General features: G+C 41.5%; 1 long non-coding RNA gene across 2 annotated transcripts in view; it reads left to right on the top strand.

The window, feature by feature from the left end:
• The first annotated feature begins 5,026 nt into the window (after nucleotides 1-5,026).
• LOC128589007 (uncharacterized) overlaps nucleotides 5,027-24,606 on the top strand; it is a 61,136-nt gene continuing 41,556 nt past the window's right edge. For both annotated transcript variants that reach the window (XR_008380831.1, XR_008380830.1), the window contains exons 1-2: nucleotides 5,027-5,208; nucleotides 7,008-7,140. This is a non-coding gene — a long non-coding RNA (uncharacterized LOC128589007). The remainder of the gene's footprint in view (nucleotides 5,209-7,007; nucleotides 7,141-24,606) is intronic.

Here is a 24,606-nt window from a genome sequence, read left to right as displayed (position 1 = left end):
AGAGTGCACAGAGAAAAGTGGAAATTGTTAGAAACATAATTGTGTTTGGAAAAGGAGACAGAAATAAAAGTAAAACAGGGATGAAAAGTCATCTACCCTCAATGAATCCCCAACAATAAAAAAGAGAGAGAGAGAGAGAGAAAAGAAAAGTCATCTATTATTTGCACTTGAAATCCCCATTGTGAATGTTTCCTATTTTTTTTTTATTTCTCTAGTATTATAAAGGGAATATGAACTTATATTCATCTAGGGACATAAATAAAAAATAAAAATGCATCAAAATCACCCTTTAATCTTACTCAGAGATAACCATTGTTAGTCTTTCTTTTCCTTCTCTGTAAACCCTCAGTTGTAAATGTTTAGATAATGTTGTACAGAGCTTTGCATGAAAAATTTTTCATTTAAACTTAATAATTGAGTTTTGAATGGAGAATTTTTTGAAGAAAGGACTTTTTCTAGGGAGGCCTTTGTAAGTTGGGAAAGCCAGGCTGTGTTTTCCGCCTCTGCTAAGTTTTTAAGGACAGTAGTAAATTATGCCTTATAATCAGTTGTTAGTGAATTCCAAACGTTTTCTTTGCTGGTGTACTTTGGCAAGGGGCTTTATTCTAGCTTTATTATTTTTTACATTTTATTATTTATTATTATTCTAGCTTGGAATCTCATTCTAGGACTGGCTGTTGATACGAACTGTCTGTCAATCTGCTTCAAAGTCTTTTTGAGCCCACACTTGAGTCACTAGAGGCTGGGAATTCAGGAAATCCTGGGTACCATCAGTTGGCAGGGTCAGGAATCCCCTGCTGTCCCCTTTGCCTGGGGTGATTCCATTTGATCTGAGGGGTTTCAGGAGTAGCTTCAAGAGTCCTCTCCTGGCTTGGCACCGTGGCTCATACCTGTAATCATATCCTCCTTCTCTGGGAGGCCAGGGAAGGAGGATCCCTATAGCTCTGGAGTTCAAGATCAGCCTGAGCAACAGTGAGACCCCATCTCTACTGAAAATAGAAAAACGAGTCTACGCACCTGTAGTCCCAGCTAGTCAGGAGGCTGAGGCAAGAGGATCACTGGAGCCCAGGAGTTTGAGGCTGCTGTGAGCTATGATGCCATAGCACTCTACCCAGAGTGACAGAGCGAGACTCTCTGTCTCTAAAAAAGAAATGTCAATTCCTTTTTGCAATGAAACTAATTGATATTGATCATGTTGTATATATGATCTGAACTTTTCCATGCTATGTAAGTGGCGGAGAATGACCTCACGTGTTATTTTGCTTATTCCCCTGAAGGGATCCTTACTTTGGCAGTTTGGTAATTTTTTAATGTTCATTTCTGTTGCAAACAATATCCTATACAATGTGTTGTTAAAAATGATTAATTCCGTTCAGGTAACCTAAAATGATATGCAGTACTTTCTTTTTTTTTTTTTTTTTTTTTTGTGGTCTTTGGCCAGGGCTGGGTTTGAACCCACCACCTCCGGCATATGGGACTGGCACCCTACTCCTTGAGCCACAGGCACCACCCAGATACGCAGTACTTTCTAATTGTGAATTTTATAAATCAGTTTCTCATCCTCAGAGGAATGTATTATTTTTTTCCTGTCTTGGCGTAGTTTCCTGCACGATTATTGCCTCCTGTGACCTCACACTGCATTTGGTCTTTCAGATAAGGGAGGCCAATAATTCCTCAGCTATAACTTCATCAACACAGATAACCATCATGTCTCGTATGACATGCAGCTCATTATTCAGTTGTGAACCACCGTGGTCCTGTATTAAATGTTTTACAGCCCATGCTTTCATGGCCCGCAGAGTTACTAATATAACACTCATGGCTATTTTTGTGTCCTGGAGGGATAAAAACTCTTTGTGTTGTTTAATGGTATGTGATATTTAAATTAAAACATTTCAAGACAGCTTAGTACAAGAAAATAACTATAGTGAAGTCAATCTCCCTGTGCAGATTAGCTATTTTATTATATTCTCTCCAGTAAAGGGGCCTCCTTTCTTTGCTGTATCTACTAACTCTCTTTCTTGCCCTTTGGGTGAATTTTACAGAAGCAATATTCAGCTTCAGAAATTTCATGATCTGTATTTACTGATCTTCCATCACTTCTCCTTTATCCGTCTCACAATGTGCTGTTGAGTTATTTGTCCAGAAGAAAGACTTCTTTGGAATGTCATAGAAAACAAAAGATGGGTTCAAGAGCTAATCACATACTTAAGGACAATCTCCTACAGTTTTCAGATCACCAAATAAAGAGTTAGCAGACTAGAGATAGCTGGAAGAGCAGTTTCCTAATTTCGAGTCTTTGGCAAGCTGAAATTCCACCTGCTACAATGTAACAGTGTAGAGATTGTTATCCAGTGGGTGTTTTGCAATTTTCTGTTTGGTGCTCAATAAAGCCAGCTGTATTACTGTGCAGAAAAATGTCACTTGCTACTCATTGGGGTATTAATCTATCAAAATATTTCCTGGACTTAAATAAAGTAACAAAAGAGCTATTATACATTTACCGTCAGAAGGTTCTTAGTTCACGTTGATATTTTTAATGTCTTAATTGAATGGTTTTACTTCCTAGCTTAATGTAGACATCATTTTCAGATTATTAAAATAGGTTAATTTGTAATGTGAATTGGATTTTTGTTACAAACTGAAAAGCCTTTTTGTAGCCCAAGAACACTTGTTTCCCAGGACTCTGTTGCCACCACTGCCTCTGGACCTCACTGCCCTCACTCGAGACTTTCCCAGTCTTTATTTCTATTTCTTGTCAGTGGAGTGGCAACTCTGTGCGATGGTACACACTCGCTCTGTAGGACCGACTGAATCCTAAACATTTTATAGGGGTGCACACGTTTAATAGGAAAGCAAGGAGAAAAGAAACGGAACACAAAATTTTCTGGCATAGACATCAGAATAAAAGTCTGATCACTTACATCATACATTTGAACTCTAACTTAAAAATATATTTTCTCTTTTTTCCCCTGAGAAATCAGAGAAGATGATACTATGTAGTAGGTTCTTTGCTAATGTTCATATTTGGCACACAAATTCAGAACAAAAGCTTTTAAAACAAACTTGTGCTTTTCCCAGTCATGTCTGGGGGGTGTGTATTGTCATTATCATTGTTTTTTACTTCTCTTTGTATAAAAGTTTTAGCAGAGGATGTTTGCTTAGACTTGGAAACTAATAAAAAAAAATCTCAAAAAATAAATACAAGCTAAATCCAACCTTAAAAACACAAAATGAGAGTTGCTTTTTGTTTTGGGGGTGTGCATGTAGGGTTTGTGTGTGTGTGAACTATTGAAATCAATAGTGGAAATGACCATGGTAAATCTGAATTATAAGGAATGACAAGATGGTTGATTTTAGTACCAAATTCCAATTCTTTCAATAATAATCTAAAAATATGATGACAAATCATATTTGTGGGCAAGTCATCAGGATGAAATCAGTCAGGAGGACCATCTTTCCATAAAGATCTTCTTGGCACCTTCCCACATGAACGACTTACTTTGCTGAACTGCCAGATAATGCTATGAAAAGAGCAAGAGTTCTAGACTCAGGAACCTCCATTTAGAATTGTACAGCTGTGTGTGTGACTCTGGAAAACTCACTTAGCTTCCTGGAGACACAATTGTTTTTGCTGTAAAGGGGTGAGCAATACCGGCCATTTCATAGGACTGCTGATCAGACAAGTAATTCAGGGCGGGAAGGTGCATCATCCTGCTGGCACCTGGCAGGGACTGGCTTGCTTTATGGTGACAGAACATGATGGGAGTTATTATGAATTAAACACTCCACTGTAATTTGGAAGGCTGCATCAATCTTACTGTGTTTTTTGCATTATTCTTCATCAATGTGGCCCAACAACAGGAATTTATATGATTGTTCATTTGTGTTATCTGATCAGACGGAAATGAGGAGAAGAATAATGGACAGGATGCTTCTTTTAAAACTTCTGGAGAGGACAACTTTTTCTTTGAGACAGTGTCTCACTCTGTTGCCCAGGCTAGAGTACCATGCTGTCAGCCTTGCTCACAGCAACCTCAAACTCCTGGGCTCAAGTGATCCTCCTGCCTCAGCCTCCAGAGTAGCTGGAACTCCAGACACCTGCCACTAAGCCTGACTAATTTTTCTATTTTTAGTAGAGATGGGGTCCCACTCTTGCTCAGGTTGGTCTTGAACTTCTGAGTGAACCTCCTGACTCAGCCTCCCAGAGGGCTGGGATTACAGATGTGAGCCATAAAATAAGTATTACCAATACTACTTCCTATAGCTCTGTGAGCCTTAAAGAGAGATGAGATGCTGTGTCTAATGCACTTGGTATGTGGGAGGAGCTCAAATAGACACACTTCACTACTAAAGGTAACTAATAAAAACAAACCTTAGTAAGGATCGGAAGAGCTGCAGAATCCTGGGCCTTGTACTAGTTGAGAGAAGAGCCAGGATGTTGCTGGAGATGCTCTGAGCCCCCTGCCCTGGTCCTGGGAGAACTGGGCTGGTGGCCCCTGCACCTGTTCTGTTGCTTAAGCCACTGCTGGTCTGACAGCTGTAGGGAACACTGGCCGGGGAGGTGGCTGAGAGGGGCGGGACTGTTCTCGTTGGTTCCTCAGTGAATCACAAGTCTCTCAGAAGCTGTGCTCACACATGGCCTCCCAGCAGGTCTGGCAGTTCCATCCACGATACGGGCCGGGAGAAGCAGGGTCTGGAAAACTCATACAGCCAGACCCAGTGGGGAAGGAAAATCAATCTTCTCCTGCTTCGGACTCAGTTGATGAGAATTGTTCTCCCTGATTCTCCATAAATTGGAACAAGGCTTAGGGCACTAATCCTTCTGTAATGCCATTTGAGGACGAACGCTGACATTCGTGACATTTAAACAACAATTCAGGACTGGTATTAAGCCAGAGCCTCCAACTGTTTGACCTCTGCCCTTGTGCACTGTACCCTTGGCCCGGTGCACACAAATGTACTTACTAATGCGTTTCAGCTTTGGGACGCCACACAGTTACTTAGCTTTGTTTAATGTGAACTGCACTGCTCCAAACAGCAGACTTCTTTTTTTTTTTTTGCAGTTTTGGCTGGGGCTGGGTTTGAACTCGCCACCTCCAGCATATGGGGCTGGCACCCTACTCCTTTGAGCCACAGGCGCTGCCCACACCAGACTTCTTTTCCCGAGGACTACAGCTTCAGCTTAGGCTGCAGCCCCTGTGGACGGTGAGTCTGACCTGACCCAAAGTGGGGGCCTTCGGGGTCCTTTCCAGGGAATCTGGAACCCATGTGCAGACTTGGTCTGTGAGTGGCTATAGCTGAGACCCATAAACACCAGCACTGCCAGTCTTTCTCCAGAAAGAGAGGTGGTGAGGAGAGAAAGGAGAAGAGAGAAGGAGAAAGAGAGTTCTAGGTTCTTTATTTAAATAAAACTTTTCTAGTTTTTTGCTATATGTCTATTATGCATTTCATTGGTATTAAACTGTTTGGTCTATAGGGTTGAGGTGAGTGAGAGAATTCAAAGATGCTTTTTTCTTAAAATTTTTTCTTTAGGCTTGGCAACCACAGCTCAGTGGTTAGGGTGCTGGGCTGGCGGGTTTGAACCTGGCCTGGGCCTGCTAAACAACAATGACAACAACAACAATAAAATAGCTGGGCATTATGGCAGGAGCCTGTAGTCCCAGCTACTTGGGAGGCTGAGGCAAAAGAATTGCTTAAGCCCAAGAGTTTGAGGTTGCTGTGAGCTGTGACGCTACAGCACTCTATGGAGGGCGACATAGACTCTGTCTCAAAAAATCAAAAAAAATTTTTTTCTTTAAATTTCAGATTAATGTGAGAGTACAAACAACTAGTTTGCAATATTTGCATTTGTTAGGTAGCTGTGCCCCACACCCAAGAGGTGTGCCATATACCCTTACATTGTGCCCACTAAGTGGGAGCACACCCGTCCCTAAGCTTCCCACTTAGAACTGAAACCAGTGTCCACTATGCCACTACTGTTCATCATATTTCTGAAGGTTCTAGCCAATGCAGTCAGGAAAGATAGGATATAAAGGGCATCCAAATGAGGGCAGAGGAGGTCAAACTTTCACTCTTTGCCAATGATTTGGTCTTAGAGAACCCCAGAGACTCAACTGCAAGACTCCTGGAAGTAATCAAGAAATACAGTATTTAGATTCTGCATTTAGTAAGTTTCACCTGTACCCCAATGAAAATATTTCAAATTGTATATAAAACCAGCACGTTGTGCCCCATGATTGTATTAATGTACACAGCTATGATTTAATTAAAAAAAAAAAGAAATACAGTAACATCTCTGGGTATAAAATCTCAGAATCTCCACATATCACTTGCTTTTGTATAAGCCAGTAAAATAGCCAGGCTGAGAAGCAAATTAAGGACATAATTCCCTTCACAGTAACTTCAAAGAAAATGGAATACCTAGAGATATACCTACCTGGGTTCTTGATGGTTTTTCAGGCTCCAGAAAGATCTCTGCATTTGATTTGATGCACCTGTTCATTCCAAAACACTCTCCTGTTTGCTTCAGCTGGGTTGAGTTGGTTTCTGTTACCTGTAGCCATAGGACTTTGACAAAGAGCCCACCTTCTAGGTTCCTCTTCCAGTAACTTGCCTTGACTCTGGGTGCTACCTCGGGTTGGGGGTGGGCTTGTTCTCACCAGTGCGTGGAGACCCCTAGACCAGAGGACATGCTTTGCTTGGCCGCAGGACCCCTCCTGACCCGGCAGTAGGTGCTTGGCCCAGAAGCTGTCCCACATGGAGGTTAGGTTTGGTTCTGGACCTTGCTCCCTCCTAGTTGCAAGAAACTCTGGGCCACATTCTTTATCGCAATGTTTTATTCTTTAGAAATTCACTTGACAGCTGTGGCTATGTCCTTCCAAAATATCCAGTTAAAACTCCCCCAATAAATTGCATTTGGAAAATTTACGGACAAAAAATGCAGAAGCAATTTAATTTGGATGCATGTGCAGTTGGGAGCATGTAATCTCGATCTGTTGCTGCAGAGACACCGGGAGGAAAATGCACAGTGGCTGTGAAGATGCTGCTCCAGGGCCAAGCTCAGAGGACTTAGGCCGAGCTGTGTTTTCACTTCCAGTTTTACAGATGAGAAAACTGAAGCTCATGTTTGTGGTAAAGGTGAGTTCGAATTCAGGACACGTTGACGCTAAAGATATGAGAATAGTAGTAAAGGACTCAAGCCAGGGAAACGCAGAGATCAGTGGCTTCTTCCACAAGAGAAATTTGGGGAATGACTCTTATGTTTTAATATGTTTGTGTTGTGCAAGAAGACAGGTTTTAGGAAATCATGTAGAAATTCTCCATGTTACTTAATGATTAAGGCCTATGGGGTTGTCTTTTATTTTTTATCTTTGCTTGCTCACCTGAGAGTTTAAGTCAATTTCCATGAGAGCCTGTGGATTCATTAACATAGTCAAATTTTTGTTAAGGACAAAAAAGGCCAAAAGTCTTTTAGATCTGGTATAGTTAAGATAATGAGGCTGGGTGGTGTGGCTCACGCCTGTAATCCAGCACTCTGGGAGGCCGAGGCAGGAGGATCCCTTGAGCTCAGGAGTGGGAGACCAGGCTGAGCCAGAGTGAGACTCCCGTCTCTAATAAAAATAGGTAAAGTATCTGGGGGTGGTGGGCACCTGTAGTCCCAGCTACTAAAGAGGCTGAGGCAGGAGAATCTCTTGAGCCCAGGAGTTTGAGGTTGCTGTGAGCTGTGACACCACAGTACTCTACCAAGGGTTACAGAGTGAGACTCTGTCTCAAAAAAACAAACAAAAAAGATAACAAACTGCCTGCAGGGCTCCCTCTCCTTTCTGTTCTTGCTGACAATCTTTCCCTTTCCCCCCTGTGGTTTGTACCATCTTTTTGTTCTCATCTTTATCCAGGCTACTCTCTCAATGTCCACCAGTTTATTTGGGTGGATTTGTCTGGGGTTTTCTCACATATGGACTGAGGATTGTTGTCTGCCTAATAGAATCATCTATGGCACATTATTGTTAAGAGGAAGAAGAGAAATTCCAAAAATCAATTCTTGAGCTCTTAAATATCCTATGTATGTATTTCTAGGTGTGGCCTGGCTATAATCTTAAATTCAAGCACTGAATCTAATCACAGATCTACGTACAAAAGATGTTTAGAGTAGGTTTGTCATGATGCAGAGAATTCTATGCCAACAGTTTTATGACTTGATTTTGTTTATCCTTGAAATTCCCAGTCTAACTGCCTATCCAGAATTCCATCAAATAGGGACGTCTGAACATGGTTGCTGAGTAATTAGATTTTTTCCACCCAAATTACTTTATGTATGTTTTAATCAATAACTTACAACATTTAAATGATTACAAATCCTACCAGTTATGGGAGAAAAGTACCGGGCTCATTAACGACCTATGTCCACAGTAGAAAAAAAATGATGAATCTTTTCATCACTCGGCAGCATAGGGATGGATGCTCCAAATATATTGTTTTCTTTTTCTGCCTTGGAGTTATTTATTGGCCAGTGGGGAGGGTGGGCAGAACTGCTTTTGAAGTTAAACATCTTGCTTGGATGAGCAGAGATGTTGCATTGAATCAAAGTAATAAAAGACGAAATGCGTTATTAAATCTTCCTTATCACTACATTGTGCTCCGATGGGATGAGCTAATTAAAGGCACAGTTGAGACTCTTTTCATCTAAAGAGGAGTTCACAGGCTTTCGTTATTAAAAGGTTTGCCCAGAAACAAATCCTCGGCTGTCCTGCTTCCAAGTTGCTCCGTGGTGCCTCCTTCCTGTTACAGACCTGGCGGCCACGTCCTGGCTGGACCCTAATGAGTTCTTTTCATCTTCAAAGTACCTATGAGGCTCCACCATGATTAATATTCATAATACCACTCCCAGGTGTGCACGGGGGGTGCTAGGCTCTTTCCTGAGACATGGAAGCAAAAGAAAACATTTCAGGCTGTGTTTACTTGAATGCTGATGACAGACACTGGCCTTTCTGGTATTGAACTCCCGAATGTCACTTTGTCGTGCCTTTCCACCCACAGCCCCCTTCCCTGCTGCTGATTCACTCCACATAATGAGAGGCTTCAAGTAACCAAATTAATTTTGCACATTGTCAGAAAAATGTGCAAAAATTGGGAAAAATCTTGCTAGTGGTTGTCCCTGAGTTAGGTTCTTTCTAGGTTCTCTTAAAATTTTTTTTTTTAATTGAGACAGTATCTCCGTTTGTAGCACTGGGTAGAGTGCTGTGGTGTTATCACAATTCACAGCAACCTCAAACTCCAGGGCTCAAGCAATCCTTCTGCCTCAGCTTCCCATGTAGCTGGGACTACAGACACCTGCTGCCACTCCCGGCTAGAGACAAGGTCTATGCTCTTGCTCAGGCTGGTCTCCAACTCCTGAGCTCAGGCAATCCTCCCACCTCAGCCTCTCGGAGTGCTGCGATTATAGGTGTGAACCACCATTCCAGGACTGTTTCTCTTAAATTTTCAGATTTCTATATCATAAAACTGGAGGAAATCAACATGTTAAGTGTTAAAAGATAAATCTAAAACATTCTTTCTTTCTTTCTTTTTTTTTTTACTTAGGCTTCTCTCTTTTTTTTTTAAAACTTTAGGATAATGTGAGGATACAAACAACTAGGTGACAATATTTGCATATATTAGGTAGAGTCCCTGTTGTAGTGTGTCCTGCCCCCAGGAGGTGTGCCGTGTACCCTTACATTGTGCCCATTAGGTGGGAGCTCACCAATCCCCCCTTCTCCCCTCTCTGCCCTCTTTTCTTCCCTCTCCCCTCAACTTGAATTGAATTGAGTTTTTCATTTGCGTGGGCGTGTATCAGTTCATCCATTGGCATCATATTAGTATTGAGTATATTATATACCTGCTTTTCCATTCTTGTGTATTTCAACTCCATCCAGGTTAATACAAAAGATGTAAAATCTCCATCTTTTTCATGACTGAATAGTATTCCATGATGTAGATATACCACAGTTTATTAATCCATTCCTGGATTTAAATCTAAGACTTGAAACCATAAAAATTTTCTCTTTTTATTAAAACACACAAGAAGTCACACAAGGGAGGAGGATATTTTGGGGGGCTGAAAGCCTAGGGAGCCAGGAGGATTCTCTCCCCCTCCCTCCCCATTTCTATGTCCTTTCTAAACTAGATGCCAGGCAGCCTGGCCCTGAGAGAGTTTCAGATGCAGATCACAAACTTCTAGCTATGAGGAATGATCAGCTTGTTGGGGGAACAACCACTAGGAAGGGGAGTACATGGAACATTCCACTTGTAACCTATTTCAGGAGGGCTCTGGGAGGGTGTGTCTTCTGCAGCTTCCCCTCCCCACTGTCTCAACTTCACCCTTCACAGAGTCAGCTTGACCTAAGTCTTCAAAGTCTCCTGCAGCATAAAAGTAAGTCACTTCCCAGCATACGTCTGCATCTGTGTTCATTCCTCGGGGTCTTCCATTTTAAATTTTTATAGGTTTTTAGCTTTAGTTCAACAATAGTTTGTGATCAAGACAAAATTAAAGTTTATTTTATTTTTAGTGACATTTTCACAACTGATTTGAACTTAGGTCTCGCATTGGAGAAATATTTACAAAGAATTAACATCCAATCACATAGTGTAAATTCCGTGCCATTCAACTATGTAAATAGAGGCTGGGGTGATTAATTGAAAATAAAACACTGGTAAAATGTAAACTTCATTTTTGTTCCTGTTGCTGCTATGGAGGGTTCAGGGGCATGATGAACATAGTAACTGATGGTAGAAGTTAGAGTTTGTAACGGGACCCAATAACTCCAGCGTGTCTGGAAAAGCTTTGTGGAATCTCAATGCTCCTCAAGGCTGTTCAGCCCACTTCTCCAAACACACCCTTTGGTGTCATAAAGAGTTGGCACTTTAATGCACAGTTCAACACACCTTGGAGATGTAACTCCTTCACTCATTGTACAACTCTATGGCTGTAAATTAGCTCTCTCTCTAGATTGCTTTATTCTTACAGGCCAGCAGGAGTGCCTCTGGTACTCCGCAACATCCAATTACCTATTTATGTAGTTTTGACCTTGGGTGGTAAGGAACAACCTCTACAAAACCTTCATAGGGCTGTATCTTGACAACCATTATCCTGGAGGAAACCTACAGACTTGGATATAAAATAAAGAATGTATGAGGTGGTGGCGCCTGTGGCTCAAAGGGGTAGGGCGCCAGCCCCATATGCCGGAGGTGGTGGGTTCAAACCCAGCCCCAGCCAGAAACTGCAAAAAAAAAAAAAAAAAAAAAAAAAAGAATGTATGAGGTTTTTTTAATAGGATATAAATAATATTTTTTTTAAAAGACAGAATCTTGCCTTGGGTAGAGAGCCATGGTGTCATCATAGCTCACAGCAACCTCAAACTCCTGGGCTCAAGTGATCCCCTGCCTCAGCCTCTCAGGTAACTTGAACTATAGGTGTCTGCCACAATGCCCAGCTAGTTTTTCTATTTTTAGTAAAGACAGGGTCTTGCTCTTGCTCAGGCCAGTCTCGAACTCCTGAGCTCAAGTAATCCACATGCCTCAGCCTCCAGACTGCTGGGATTACAGGCATGAGCCACTGTGCCCAGTCCACTGGTTCCTAAAAAGCCTTTGAATTTGGGAAATAATTTTCTATTTCTGACAAAGTCCACTTTGAGTTTGAGAAATTGAATACCCTGCCATTTCTCAGCTGAAAAGAAGACATTGTTCTAACGTTGGATTCCAGCATTTGGTGAACTTAACTCAGATTTTTTTTCATTTTTCAGTTTCGGTGATTGCTAGCAGTTGATGGTTGAATTAATAGTCTTTGTATAAGACAGGAAATGTAAAAGCATTATTTGCACATAAACATTTCACTAGATGTTGGCAGAAAATGCAACTCAACATGGAACTTTGCTCCTCATGATATTTTTACCATTTGAATAAAATAAAATGGACTTTTAAAAGGTCAAAATATCAATTATTTACGCACTCATAGGCATTACTTTACTAACAAATGGAACGATTCTGCACCTGCTGTTTTATAATCTATTTCTGAACACAATAATACATTTTGAAATATTTCTATTCCCATAAATATTCACCACCACCACCCCACAAAAAGGTCAAAATAACAGTCCATTGAATATGCGCTTACTAAAGTCCAGATCCTGTTTTATTTTTTTTGAGACAGAGTCTCACTTTCTTGCCCTTGATCAAGTGCCCTGGTGTCACAGCTCACAGTAACCTCATGCTCTTTGGCTTAAGCTATTCTTTTGCCTCAGCCTCCCAAGTAGCTGGGACTACAGGAGTCCACCACAATGCCCAGCTAGTTTTTAGAGACGAGGGCTAGCTCTGGCTCAAGCTGTTCTCCAACTCGTGAGCTCCAGCAATCCTCCTTCCTCTGCCTCCCAGAGTGCTGGGGTTACAGGCATGAGCCACCTCACTGGGCCCCAGGTCCTGCTTTAAATGAAAAAAGGAAGTGTTCACACTAAGAATTTTTCCAGACTTGAGCACATTTTTAATCATATTCTAACTCTCCAAAAAGCATATAATGGCACAGAACTCTGCCCAGGGCAATAAAGTGAGACTCTGTCTCAGAAAGATAAAAATAAAATAAAAATAGAAAAACTAGCTGAGCCTGGTGGTGGGCACCTATAGTCCCAGATGCTGGGGAGGCTGAGGCAGGAGGATCACTTGAGCCCAAGAGTTTGAGGTTGCTGTGATGCTACAAGCTATGATGCCATGGCATTTTACAGAGGGTGACAAAGTGAAACTCTGTTTCAAAGAAAAAAAAAAAAAGGAAGGAAAGAAAGAAAGAGAAACAGGCACATTTATGGTTTATGATAAGCTTCTGTCGTGTGTGTGTGATATTCTATCATCCTGTTCTCTTTATATTAGTCTCTGAACCTGTTTTGGTGACGCTTCATCTGTTTGGAGTCCTGGGGGTGCACAGCTGATGGAGGGGGTCAGAGCTTCCCTGAGACGGCTGTGTGATTTAGATTTGGGCGATCAGCCACTGTTTTCAGGGGCTTTGAAGCTCAAGCAAGTGGTAGGGAGGGAAACGATGGACGGGGATACGTTCCCAGCAGCAGCAGCTGTGGAGTTGGGGGCCTGCTGAGTCCACCTGGCTGGCCAGCTCTGTCGGACCCCAGCCTGGTCCCCTGGTCTCCTGACCACCCTCCCTCCACACACTTCCATCCAGTTCTCTCCCCACATTTATTTTTCCTCATGATAATCAGAGTAGGTTTCTATGTCTTGCCAAAAAGAACTTGCATTGATGCAACAACTTTCAAAGCATGGGTGTATAAACAAAAGCCAACTTAAAAAACATTTATTTTTAACCTGATATATATTTTTTGAAGTCAATATTTTACACTGAATTATCAGTGCAGCCGATGAGAGCTAGTCTTCAGGTGACTTGCCTTGGAGTAGTGTTTTACTAGAAGCCATTTATAACAGCTATAGTGAAACTGTATCCTGCTTCTATAGGATATCACGAACAACGTTTGCCCAAACGTCTTCTGGTCTGGTGGCCATCTCTCACTGGGCAGGGGTACGTACGTTGCAACTCAGTTCTGGGTTTTCTGAATGGTCGCTTCTGTTTGGGGATTAGGATTTCGACACTATTGGAAGGAGTGATTCTATTGTCTTGAGAGGTGAGGAAAAGTAATTGAACAGCCATGTAATTTGTTTCAATACTGTGCTTTTCAAAAGTCAAATATCTGCAGTGGTGTTATTAGTTGAGATTGTAGATGGTTTTACATGTCAGGAACAATTAGCACAGATCCTATGGGTCTGATTACTAGCATTAAGGAAGTTCTGCTCTGTATAAACCCGAAAGCAAAGCCTCAGGCAAGTTAAAGGTCCCTGTTCTACCATTAAAATAGGAAAGTAATGTGCCCTTTTTTGATTGACTATAAACTTTGCCTCGTGGGACTTTGTTCTCTGAGGTGAAAACAAACACGAAGACAAGTTGTTTTCCTTAAAAATTCTTCAAGCTTTAGTCAAAACCGCTTATCAGACAATTTCTTAAAATAAAACAATCAATATTGCCTTTGCAGTCAGCACAGGAAAGGAACAAGTTAAAAAGCCAAAGTGGATATTTTCCTAAAAACACAGCACAGAAAGAGATTTTGTGTGTTTAGGCTTTTGCCCAGAAGAGTTATAAATTTGATAATTGATACGTGAGACCATTGGAGGCATTGCAAAAGAAGTATTTATAAAAGACATTAGGAGCAATTAAATGATTGGAAGCAAATTTACGAGATGTCCTGATTATTACATATCATAGATTCTTGAAGTACAAAAGCAATTAGGTCAGATTCACACACAGTGAATTAAATGCATTACTGTATAGTAATGCAGAGTACTCCCCTGATTCTCCATTATATGTGATCAGAAAGAAAGCCGGCACTCGGCCTTCTGTTCCCAGCTTCTCACCAACACCAAGTCCCTACCCCGAGTCCAGGCCCCCCCACTGAGAAGTGAAAACACGTGCTTCAAGAGTTCAAGCTTCCTGTCAGCTCTGGGATTACACCATCCAAACTATAATCTAGTAAAATGTTTAATCTCATGTGCAGTTGTTCAATTGTGTTTTTCTCCTCTTGGGATGATGGAGAAATGGAAGAGAAAGAAATTTGACGCCAAAGCACATGGTGTAATGCAAAGGGCCTGGCCTCTGAGTGAATTTGGGAATGCACAAGCCCCTACTTTGAACTCTTCCAGCCCAAAAAAGGTAAGTGGGAGGCATTGTCCATCTCAGGCCACTGGTCATCACCCAGGACAAAGATGACCCAGGGGAATCCTGCTGTCCACATGGAAAGTGCTGGATTAAAGAGGTGGCTTTGGACAAATTACCCAACCTTCTGTGAGCTTCAGAAGAGGAGGCCACCCGACTTTCACAATTCTTTCCACTCTCATATTCTTCAATTCGAAGAGGCCATGTTTGGGGTATAATGACCCAATGGTCTATCAACTTGAGGTGTCACTTTCTTACTTTGCCTAAACTGTGATTGTCTCAAGTTGTAAAGTAGAGATAGCTGCCAACGTTGAGACTAAGTTTGCTGTTTTAAACTACTACAGATGAGTTTTGGACATTTCCTCCAAGGACGAAAAATAAAAATAAAAAAATCAAAAGAGCTGGGCACATAGGCAGCCCAGCTGCATGGTTGTGGGGAGATAGAAAGGTTAGATATTTCTCCACCAAAGGGAAGAAAGTTGCAAGAGGAAAGTGAGAGAGAGAGAGGGAGGGAAAAAAAGAAAAATAGAGCAGCACAGGGGAAGATGTGGGGGAGGAAGAAGGAAGTGAGCTGGGGCAGGTCTTTGAAGTGAGGCCAGGACAGCCTCGGTGGATGGTGGGATGAGTGGTCAGGAGAGAGAGTAGATGGAGACCCTTTGTTCAGAGGTTAATAGTTACGTGTCAGAAGCATTTTATACAAGTAAAATGCCCTATGCATTTTTAGATACTTTGTGGAGGAGTAAACCAATTCTGTGACAGTTTCCCAAGATCTTCATGACAGAAGAGTTCTATGGTTTATGACCTTAAAAGAAAAAAAGAAAGAAAAAGAAAAACAAAGATGTTCTGCAAGTAGAGGATCTTTTAAAATTAGCAAGAACAGAAAGCTAGGAAATAGATCTGGTGTTTCAGATTTAAGATTATTGAAAGCAAACTGGTTTTATTTCTACCTTAGGGTGCGAGGGACAGGTGTGGGGTTGGTGGACAGGGATCTGGGAGCCCTTAAACTGCTCCCCAGCACCTGCGCTGTCTCTGCAAGTGTGCTGCCTTAGAGCTCTGCAAAGCATGAGTGAGAACCATCTCTGCTCTTCTGAGGCCTTCTCTCCCTAAGCGACTCTAATGAAGGTCATAGTGGAGGTAAATTTAAGTTTGCTTTGGCAAAACCTATTTTCTTACTCAGAGAGCTGAGTGTGCAACTGTGTAAAAAAATGTGCAAATGTGACTCTGGAAACATTAGGAAAGTTTACCCAAAGTGTAGGAGATGTTAGCTTCAGTGGTATTTCCTTGGATGAGTTATCCAAAGTGCTTCAGTCAGAAATTGGTAAGTTCCAGGGAGATAGTTTGGTCTTTTGTTTGTTTGTTGGTTAGTTTTTTCTTTTCTTTTTAAAATTATGTTTATTTACTTATTATTTTTTTTTTTTTTGAGACAGAGTCTCACTCTGTCACCCTGGGTAGAGTGCTGTGGCATCATAGCTCACAGCAACTTCAAACTCCTGGGCTCAAGTGATCCTCCTGCCTCAGTCTCCTGAATAGCTGGGGCCACAGGCATCTGCCACCACACCCGGCTAGTTTTTAGTAGAGATGGGGTCTCACTCTTGCTCAGGCTGGTCTCAAACTCCTGAACTCAAGGGATCTACCTGCCTTAGCCTCCCAAAGTGCTAGGATTACAGGTAAAAGCCTCAGTGTCCAGCCTTTTTTTTTTTGTTGTTTGTTTGCTTTTAAATTAGTAAAGCAAATGTTTTCCTTTATGTTTGTCAGGTTTCTTTGTGTGAAAATGAGTTGGTCAAGCTTTTATTTGCATAGCTCTCCCCACACAGCCACTGGGATGATTTAGAGGGCTCTCAGGAAAACTCCACCTCTGACTGTTTAATTTACCAGGACTTTTAAAAGCAAGGCTGATAAAATTCATAAATTTATCACATCTGTAGTAGTGGATGACACTCATCAAGTCCTTTTCTGAGACTCTTTGGTTCTGTGTTTTTGCAGAGCCAGGTCACTGATGACAACCCTGATGGAGGGTGACTGAGTCATAACTAACCTGTAAATGTTTCCTTGAGGGTTAAGACTAGAGGATCTGAATAAAAAAGTAGCAGAAACCTTGCTCTGATCTTTTCTGACACTTCCCAAATCGACGTGGCAGAGGGCATGGTCCAGGGCTGGGGCGTAAACTGTTCCATACTCACCTGACAAGTTGGTCTTTGCAGGCAGGGAAAGGAATAAAGACACATACATTATGCAACTAGTGTTTGATGTGCCTGTGGGTTTATGTTGAATAAGCTTATCGAAGACACTCATAAGCAAAGAGCAGTTGTGAGCACAGATGTAATAAAGAATCACAAACTGCTGAGATGTAAATTTCTATTGTTTGAGATAGTTTAAAAAAAGTTCTCTCATCCTTCTAAGATCTTCTGGTACAATTGTTAGTACAAAATTATGATTATGAAAATGGCTGGAAGTCCGTTTAATCCTGGGGAAAAGATTACATACCTTCTTCTTTTAATAGTTGGTCAGAATTTTAGGTAGAATGCAATATTTTATATATGCGATAACAAAGCAAACTGTTTCTTACAGGATGGACAGTTGGTTGTCTTCAAATAACCAAATACCATTCTGTGAAAAAGGGAGGCCAGGTTAGTTTTAGCTGTGGGTGCCTTGAGCACCTCTCAGATCAATAATGACAGAGGTCGCCTCATAGCAATTTATGAACCACAGTCCTCTGGGGGAACATGTTTCAAACCACAGCTTCATCTAAACTGTTTATCGGCTAAGCTTGTTCAAAGGTATGAAGTGTCAAAAAGTTTCCTTGACACTAGTCTTGTTATTGTTCTTTGATTTATGAACTTAAGCAAAATGTAGTAAATAAAAAGATTGTTTGTTGGTTTGGTATTTTAAGAAATGATTAGAAACATTTGCCAAGGCTATTCATTTGATACAGTTTCTTTTTTTCCCTTTCAAAATTGAAAAGAAAATGTTTCCATTCAGCGAATGACTGCATGCTGTCAGAACCTTAAATTATCATTATAGTAAGTAAAATTGCTAATGAAGTTGCTAGGAAGTATTCAGAAAACTCTGAACTAAATATGTGCTGCTCATATATACATAGAAAGCTTTATTTCTCTGCTTAAATTTTTCATGCCTGGCAGTTCCCAAAATGTCCCATTTATAATCTTAGTCACACTTATGGTGGTAAATGTGACATTAAAATCATAGTCACATATCTTAGTTGGCTTTTCTGGAAACATTCATATGGTTTATTCTTTTGAAAAGCATCCGTAAGAAAATTCTTGAGTACAGACAATGCATTTTGATTTGCTTAGGAATGGAAATGCTCCCTTTTCAGATTGTTTGATGACAGAGTATTAGAGAGGTAAAAGGTGCATTAAAAGGCAAACTCAGACAAATATTTTGAATAAGATTTCATTTCAGTTTTGTAGTCCCTGATTTTATATTTCATTCCAATCGGAAGCTTTTCATTCTTATAAGCACTGAACCAGAAATATTAGGCAATTCCAGATAGAATGTATATAAAACCCTGCAGATATGATTATAAAAGTTGGCCTAGGATCCCACAGAATTGTGTTATGGGGTTTTAAAGGCTTAATTTTTCCTTATAAGACTAACATAGACAGAATTTATTTGTACATTGAAGGGAAACACGAAATGTATTGGAGACACAAACATTTTTAGTGCATGGGTCGCTTACACGGGGACTATTTCTATTTCCCATGTATCTTATTTGAGTGTTAAACCACTAACTTGATGGGTACCATAAAAAGCCACAGATATAAAGGAACAAATGAGTACACAGATATCTATGCCAGCATTGTTAACTTGTTAGTGAATCTGTTTCCTTGAAAACAGGATATAGTGAATCTGCATCTATTTAATGGAAAGTGGCCTCAAATTTACCAGAGAATTAGGAGAAAAGACTTCCCAGTGGAGTCAGAAGTTCTGATCTGCTATCCTTCAAAGAAGGGCTGTTTCCCAGCCTGGATGTATTTCTATGGAGTGCCTATGGATAAGTTATCGGATTTCTCTCCGGAATCAGCTGCTCAGGAAGGATGCAGAGGGGAGGGGGAGAGGAGAGGGGACTCTGATAGTGGCCCAGTCTGATCGCCAAGGTAGGAGGGGGTTGGGAATTGAGAAAGCGAGGGGGAAAAGATAGGGAAGAGAGAGAGGAAAGAAGAGAAAGAGATCAAAGAGGAACAAAGCAGAACAAAGGTAGAGAAAAGCTCCCTTGGAAATGGAACAGCTTTCCAAATTTCAGGCTCCTGAGAACAAAGATTTTTCACCTGGATTTCATGGAATTCTAAGTCTCAGAACCAACTGAAATTATATACATATTTGGTGTTTTATATATACCTGTTTCCCTCTGCCCTCCCCCCCCAATTGTCCTTTCCTTTGATCTGATAACTACTTACTACTTTAGCAGGTTCAAACACAAACTTTAAAGACACATGTCTTTAGATACCATTGATTGATCATTTGCATTACATTAAGTCAGCATTTTTCATATATTGTGTCCCGGCACAGTGCTTGGAGCCAGATATTCTTGGGATACAAGTACTGTGTGGAATGCTGAATGATGGCCTGAGACTGGGCAGGTGACATCGCTCCTTAACTCTGCCTCTTCTCCTGTGAGCAAAGGTGATGATGATGACTCCATAGGGCTGTAGCAGAGATGAATAGAAATGCAATACCAGCCTATACCTATTGGAGCTTACAATCTTCCATGCACTGTGACACACATTTTATATGCTTTATGAATATTAATCTTCTCAATAATTTAGCTCTTTTTAAATTCTTTTTTCTTTCTTCAGACAGAGTCTCACTCTGTCACCCTGGGTAGAGTGCTGTGGTGTCTGCTTAGCTCACAGCAACTTTCAATTCCTGGGTTAAAGTGATTCTCCTGCCTCAACCTCCTGAGTAGCTGGGACTCCAGGCGCTGCCATCACACCGGGCTAGTTTTTCTATTGTCAGTAGAGATGGCATCTTGCTGTTGCACAGGCTGGTCTCTAACTCCTGAGCTCAAGGGATCCTCCCACCTTGGTCTCCTAGAGTGCAGGGATTACAGGTGCAAGCTACTGAGCCCAACCAAATACCTATTTTTTAAAAATCAGAATTAGATTGAATACTTCAGAAGTATTATCTCAGAGAGATACATAAGATCCTATTTACTCTACACACGCTGAGCAAACCCCAGAAGTATAAGACTTTTTTTTTTTTTTCTCCTAGCAAACTTTCTGTGGACAGTTATGTAATGTAAACAGGCATTATATTATTTGGTACTTTACAGTCAAAGTGAGTTTAGAAATTTTCTTGGGTTGGAATGTTTTCTCTTTTTTCCTGAGGAATCTGGGTTTCACGAATGTCTTTACTTAAATTCTAGAAAAGCACATGTATAAAAATGTAAGTTTCTTTTTCTCATGATCAAACCTCTTCTCTCTCTCTCTTTTTTAGTGCTGTTCATCAATAAAATGGCCAAAGGGAATACTTCTTTTTCTTTCTTTTTTGTTCAAAGGGAATCTTATTATCCAAATTTGGGGGAGATTTAAGAAGATAGGCCCCTGTTGAAATAGAGCCCTTTTTCTTTCTTCTAGGAGAGAATGACTTCCAGTGAAGAGCTGGACACATATGGAAGGTCTTAGCTTATCTTTAGTGCCTGATACACCCATTCTGGAGTCCAGAAAGGCCAGCGAATGGAATCAGGCCTCAGAGACAGAATGTCAGTCACTGTGAGGGATAGTAGAGCATTCTTTAATTTTTTTTTCCTTGGGTCAGATGTAAGAAATAATTTGCCAGCATTGATGAGGATTATTAACAGTGAGTTGGGATCTAACTTTGTTTTCCCTGTGGCTGTGCTTAAAAGTAGAATAGCTATCTTTTCTCTTAAATGATTTAAATGAAGCTCTGGGGAGAAAAATGTGGCTGGCAGATTTCTCAAAAGAAGTTTCTATTTCAATGCTTTATTTGAAGGCTTAATATTTCAGCTCCCTACATTAAGCTAGTTCAATTAAGCAATGCTTTGAGAAATATGTTTTATTTGTTTGCTAACCTTCAGATCAAGATGCCAGACACACTGATTAAAAAATAATCACTTTCCTGCTGCATGGTCAGATTGCTGAGTTATTTCCGCCTAATTCCCTGGGAGGCATCCTTGAGATTTTGCACTAAAGCCCTCCTCTTTGCCTATTCCTTTTTCCAAACATAATTTGCTTCATTTTTGAACATTACCTTCTAAAAATCCAATGAAATAATGGTGCCTCACTACTTCACTTTTGAACTTGAATTCAGAAAATAAGTTATTTTTAGGTGTGGCATCTCAACATCTTTTATAAACAATCGCTCCTTTCGTCAGGGCCCATCTTTGTAGCATGTGGGACGTCCTGGTGGTTTGAAGCAGCATGAATCACTCTTCTCTGCGGCTCGGGAGAGGCTAGGAGTGGGGTGTCTTGACCCATCCCTCCCTCCTCATCTCCTTTCCCCCACCCCTCCCTCCTTCTCAGAAGCCACTTGCAGCAGCTGCACAACTGGGCTTCCCTGGTGCCTGGTGGAACCTTAATTCCTCCCTGTCAGCACCTGCCTCGTCCACTCTCCTAGTTTGGATAAGGGCCGGATAAGCAGTTGAACTTCTGGGTACTTTTCCAAATGAAAGTCAACCTTTGGACCTCTGAAGGTTTACCCAGCCTTCCTCACTACCGTAAGATGAGTTTGGAATGAATTTTCCCTTAATGGATTCTATTTGTGGGTGGGAGAGGCAGTGATTGCACAGATCCCAGGCATGAGCGTAACTGCAAATAAGGAGAAAGTGCGAGCAGGAATGTGAGAACAAATGGGGTCCCCAGGCAGGTACGTCTGAGGAGGTGCGGGAGATTCTGATCGGCTGTGGAATGGAGATACCATATCTCGAGGCAGAAGTCACCTCCTGACATTAGACTTGTCTTAAAGTGGTGATTTAAAAAAACAATAGAGCTGATGAAGAAATATGGAAGGCATCACTGCGATACAGTGAAATAAATATGCCACCTTCAAGCTGAAACACCCAGTACTGATCAGCTGGCGCAGATCCAATCAAAGCCCTTGACAAGGTGGGACCATGCCGCCTCCTGGTTGTTGCAAAGAGTTCTTTTTTGGGAAAATCTGATTGAATGGTGTGACTTGCAAATCTGGCTCTTTAACTGTAAATGTTATAAGAATTGAAAGAGAGCTATTTAAAAAACACCAGCATGTCTTGAAACCTTTTCAATTTTAGCATAGCAACTTTCCACATTGAAATTAGTCATCCTGTTTCAGTTTGCCCAAGTTACAGCTCTCCCAGGAGGGCCATGGCTACTGGTAAGTGTGTGTGGGGGGGCCCTGGCCTTCACTGTAGTGGGGGCTTGCTCTGTGATGCATGTTGGATGTCATGAGTGGCCCTGCCCCGGGCACAGTGTGTGCAAACACCCTGCGTCTCCACTGACTTGTTTTGGTTGTAGTGTAAATAACAGAGAGAATACACTAAAATTGGATAATGATACTCCTGGGCATGAAGCCTGTTCTTCCTGGAAGATGAAATGTATTGCCCATTGCAGAAAAATATGATCACTAATGCTTCCTTCCGGTGAGAGGCGAACTATTATGCAGCGACCCAGCCGATACAATCAAAAGTGAGGTTACAGAAAGGTGCAGTGGTTATTTATTTATTTTAATCTCAAATTATGAAGGAGGCACAGATGTTTTGTCCCATGGAGGATTGGCCTTTCTTTGTGCCCGGGCCAGGACAGTGTTAATTGTGCCCAGTAGGTGGCAGGGAATTTTATCCCTCATCCCCTCCTTTCTTAGTTTCCGATGTCCCTTCGTTTAGCTCCCATTCAGCAGTGAGAGCGTGTGCTGTGCATGTGTCTCTGCCTGAGGTGCTTCACTTAGGATAACCGTCTCCAGTTCCACTCAAGTTGCTAGGAAAGACATTAGTTATTCCTTTTCATGGCATAGTAGTACTCCATGCCAGACAACTACTATGTGTCTACAGAAGTACACACATTTTAAGAAAGGGAAAAAAACTGTATTAAAATTCTATCATGATTTGTTGATATCCCTCTCAAACTGGTGCTTCATACAACAATGTTAACCACCAGAGTGGGAACCTTCAAGGCCTTGGAAATTCAAGTGTGTCTTGTTCCAATATACATGCAATCTTTACCTTTGGTCTGAATACCCATTGTTATTTTTATTTTATTTATTGTATTGAGAGTAGAGTGCCCTGCTGTCAGCCCCACCCACAGCAACCTCAAACTCTGGGCTCCAGCAATCCTCCTGCTTCAGCCTCCTGAGTAGCTGGGACTACAGGAACTACCATGCCCAGCTAGTTTTTCTATTTTTAGTAGAGATGGGGTCTCACTCTTGTTTAATCTAGTCTCGAACACCTGAGCTCAAGGAATCCTCCCATCGTGGCCTCCCAGAGTGCAGGGATGAAGACCCATTATTAATGTTCACTTCTTATGATATGGATCCCGTGAAATCATGCAGTAGAAGGCAGATATTTAAGACACAGCAGACATGTAGACATGGTGTTAGTCTGTACTTATCACAGGCAGCATCTACAAAACCTCAACACACGCATGAACACAGATGGAAATTGACACCGAGTGGGGGGCTGTGTCGTACTCCTCAGTAAGACTTATTTGCCTTCTGTTTTACTCAGTACTTCACTTGCCGTGTGTCCACCCACAACTATCTGTCTTATCTGAGCACGGCAACTATTTTGCATGGAGTCTATGAGCCCTCTTGTGTTTTCCCAGATGATGTATTATTGAACAAATTAGTTCATTGAGGGCAGTGCCTCTTGCCAGCCCCCGCACACAGCCAGGAGGGTCATCTAAATGTTACAATCCTCTCCTGCACTCAGATGTGAATTTATTCCATTTCTAATCCCTCCCCAGACTTGTCTTGATTGTAGCGAGGTGTCCTTATTCAGCCTGATCACAGCATTAGCCTCCAATCTTGTAAAGTGTGGCATGTCACTGCTATTCCGAAGGTCTCCTTCCTTGTGAGTGACACGTTTAATGAGTTGAGAATATTGGTGCACATTGCACTCACTTTAAAAGGGAAAATCCTAGGGCGGCGCCTGTGGCTCAAGGAGTAGGGCGCCGGTCCCATATGCCAGTGGTGGTAGGTTCAAACCTAGCCCCGGCCAAAAAAAAAAAAAAAAAAAAAAAAAAGAATCAAATTCTACCGCTAAAAGGGAAAATCCTTCTAAATGGCTACAGCTACACAAATTCAATTTGGTTTGTTTAGGAGGAAATGAGAGACTTGGATTGTAGGTGTGAAGTCACAACAGTCTTTCAGACTGATGAAGGTGCAGTTTGGGGGACAGTCGGAACTGCGAGGAATTGCTTCAGCCACAATTATTTTTCTGAGCAGGTTCCCCAAACTCATGATCATGTTTTGATAAGAAAAAAATCCCTTTCTCCACAAGTTCTCAGGTCTCCCTCTCTGGCCCCTGCCCCCAATTCTGAGATGTTTTCAATTTGAGTTGACTTGATGAGAGAAAAATTACTAAAAAGTGGGAATGAGCTGTGAGGTGGATGGGGTTTTCCTATCAAAGTGGAGGTATTTTTGAAAGCATTTATTATTTCAAATGCAAACATTTATAGAAAGCCCTGAGTGTGAAGTGTATGCTTACCACTTGTGGCTTGCCGTATTGAAAAATTCACGTTCATAGGAAATACTTACTGAGGCTCTGGTTCACAAGCGGTTTGTTTCAGGGAACAATTGACTCCGGAGGACACGTCAGTTTAAAACAAGAGTTTGCTAACATAGTAGTAACAGGCAATTAGGATTCCTAAGCGGTGCCATGGCTGACACGTCTTTCAGGGTCATACCCGGAAACCGTTCTG

Source organism: Nycticebus coucang, chromosome 1 (genome assembly GCF_027406575.1).
Source record: "Nycticebus coucang isolate mNycCou1 chromosome 1, mNycCou1.pri, whole genome shotgun sequence".
Classification (NCBI taxonomy): domain Eukaryota; kingdom Metazoa; phylum Chordata; class Mammalia; order Primates; family Lorisidae; genus Nycticebus; species Nycticebus coucang.
The sequence above is the reverse complement of the archived record's forward strand: the minus strand, read 5'-3'. Positions and strand labels throughout refer to the sequence as shown.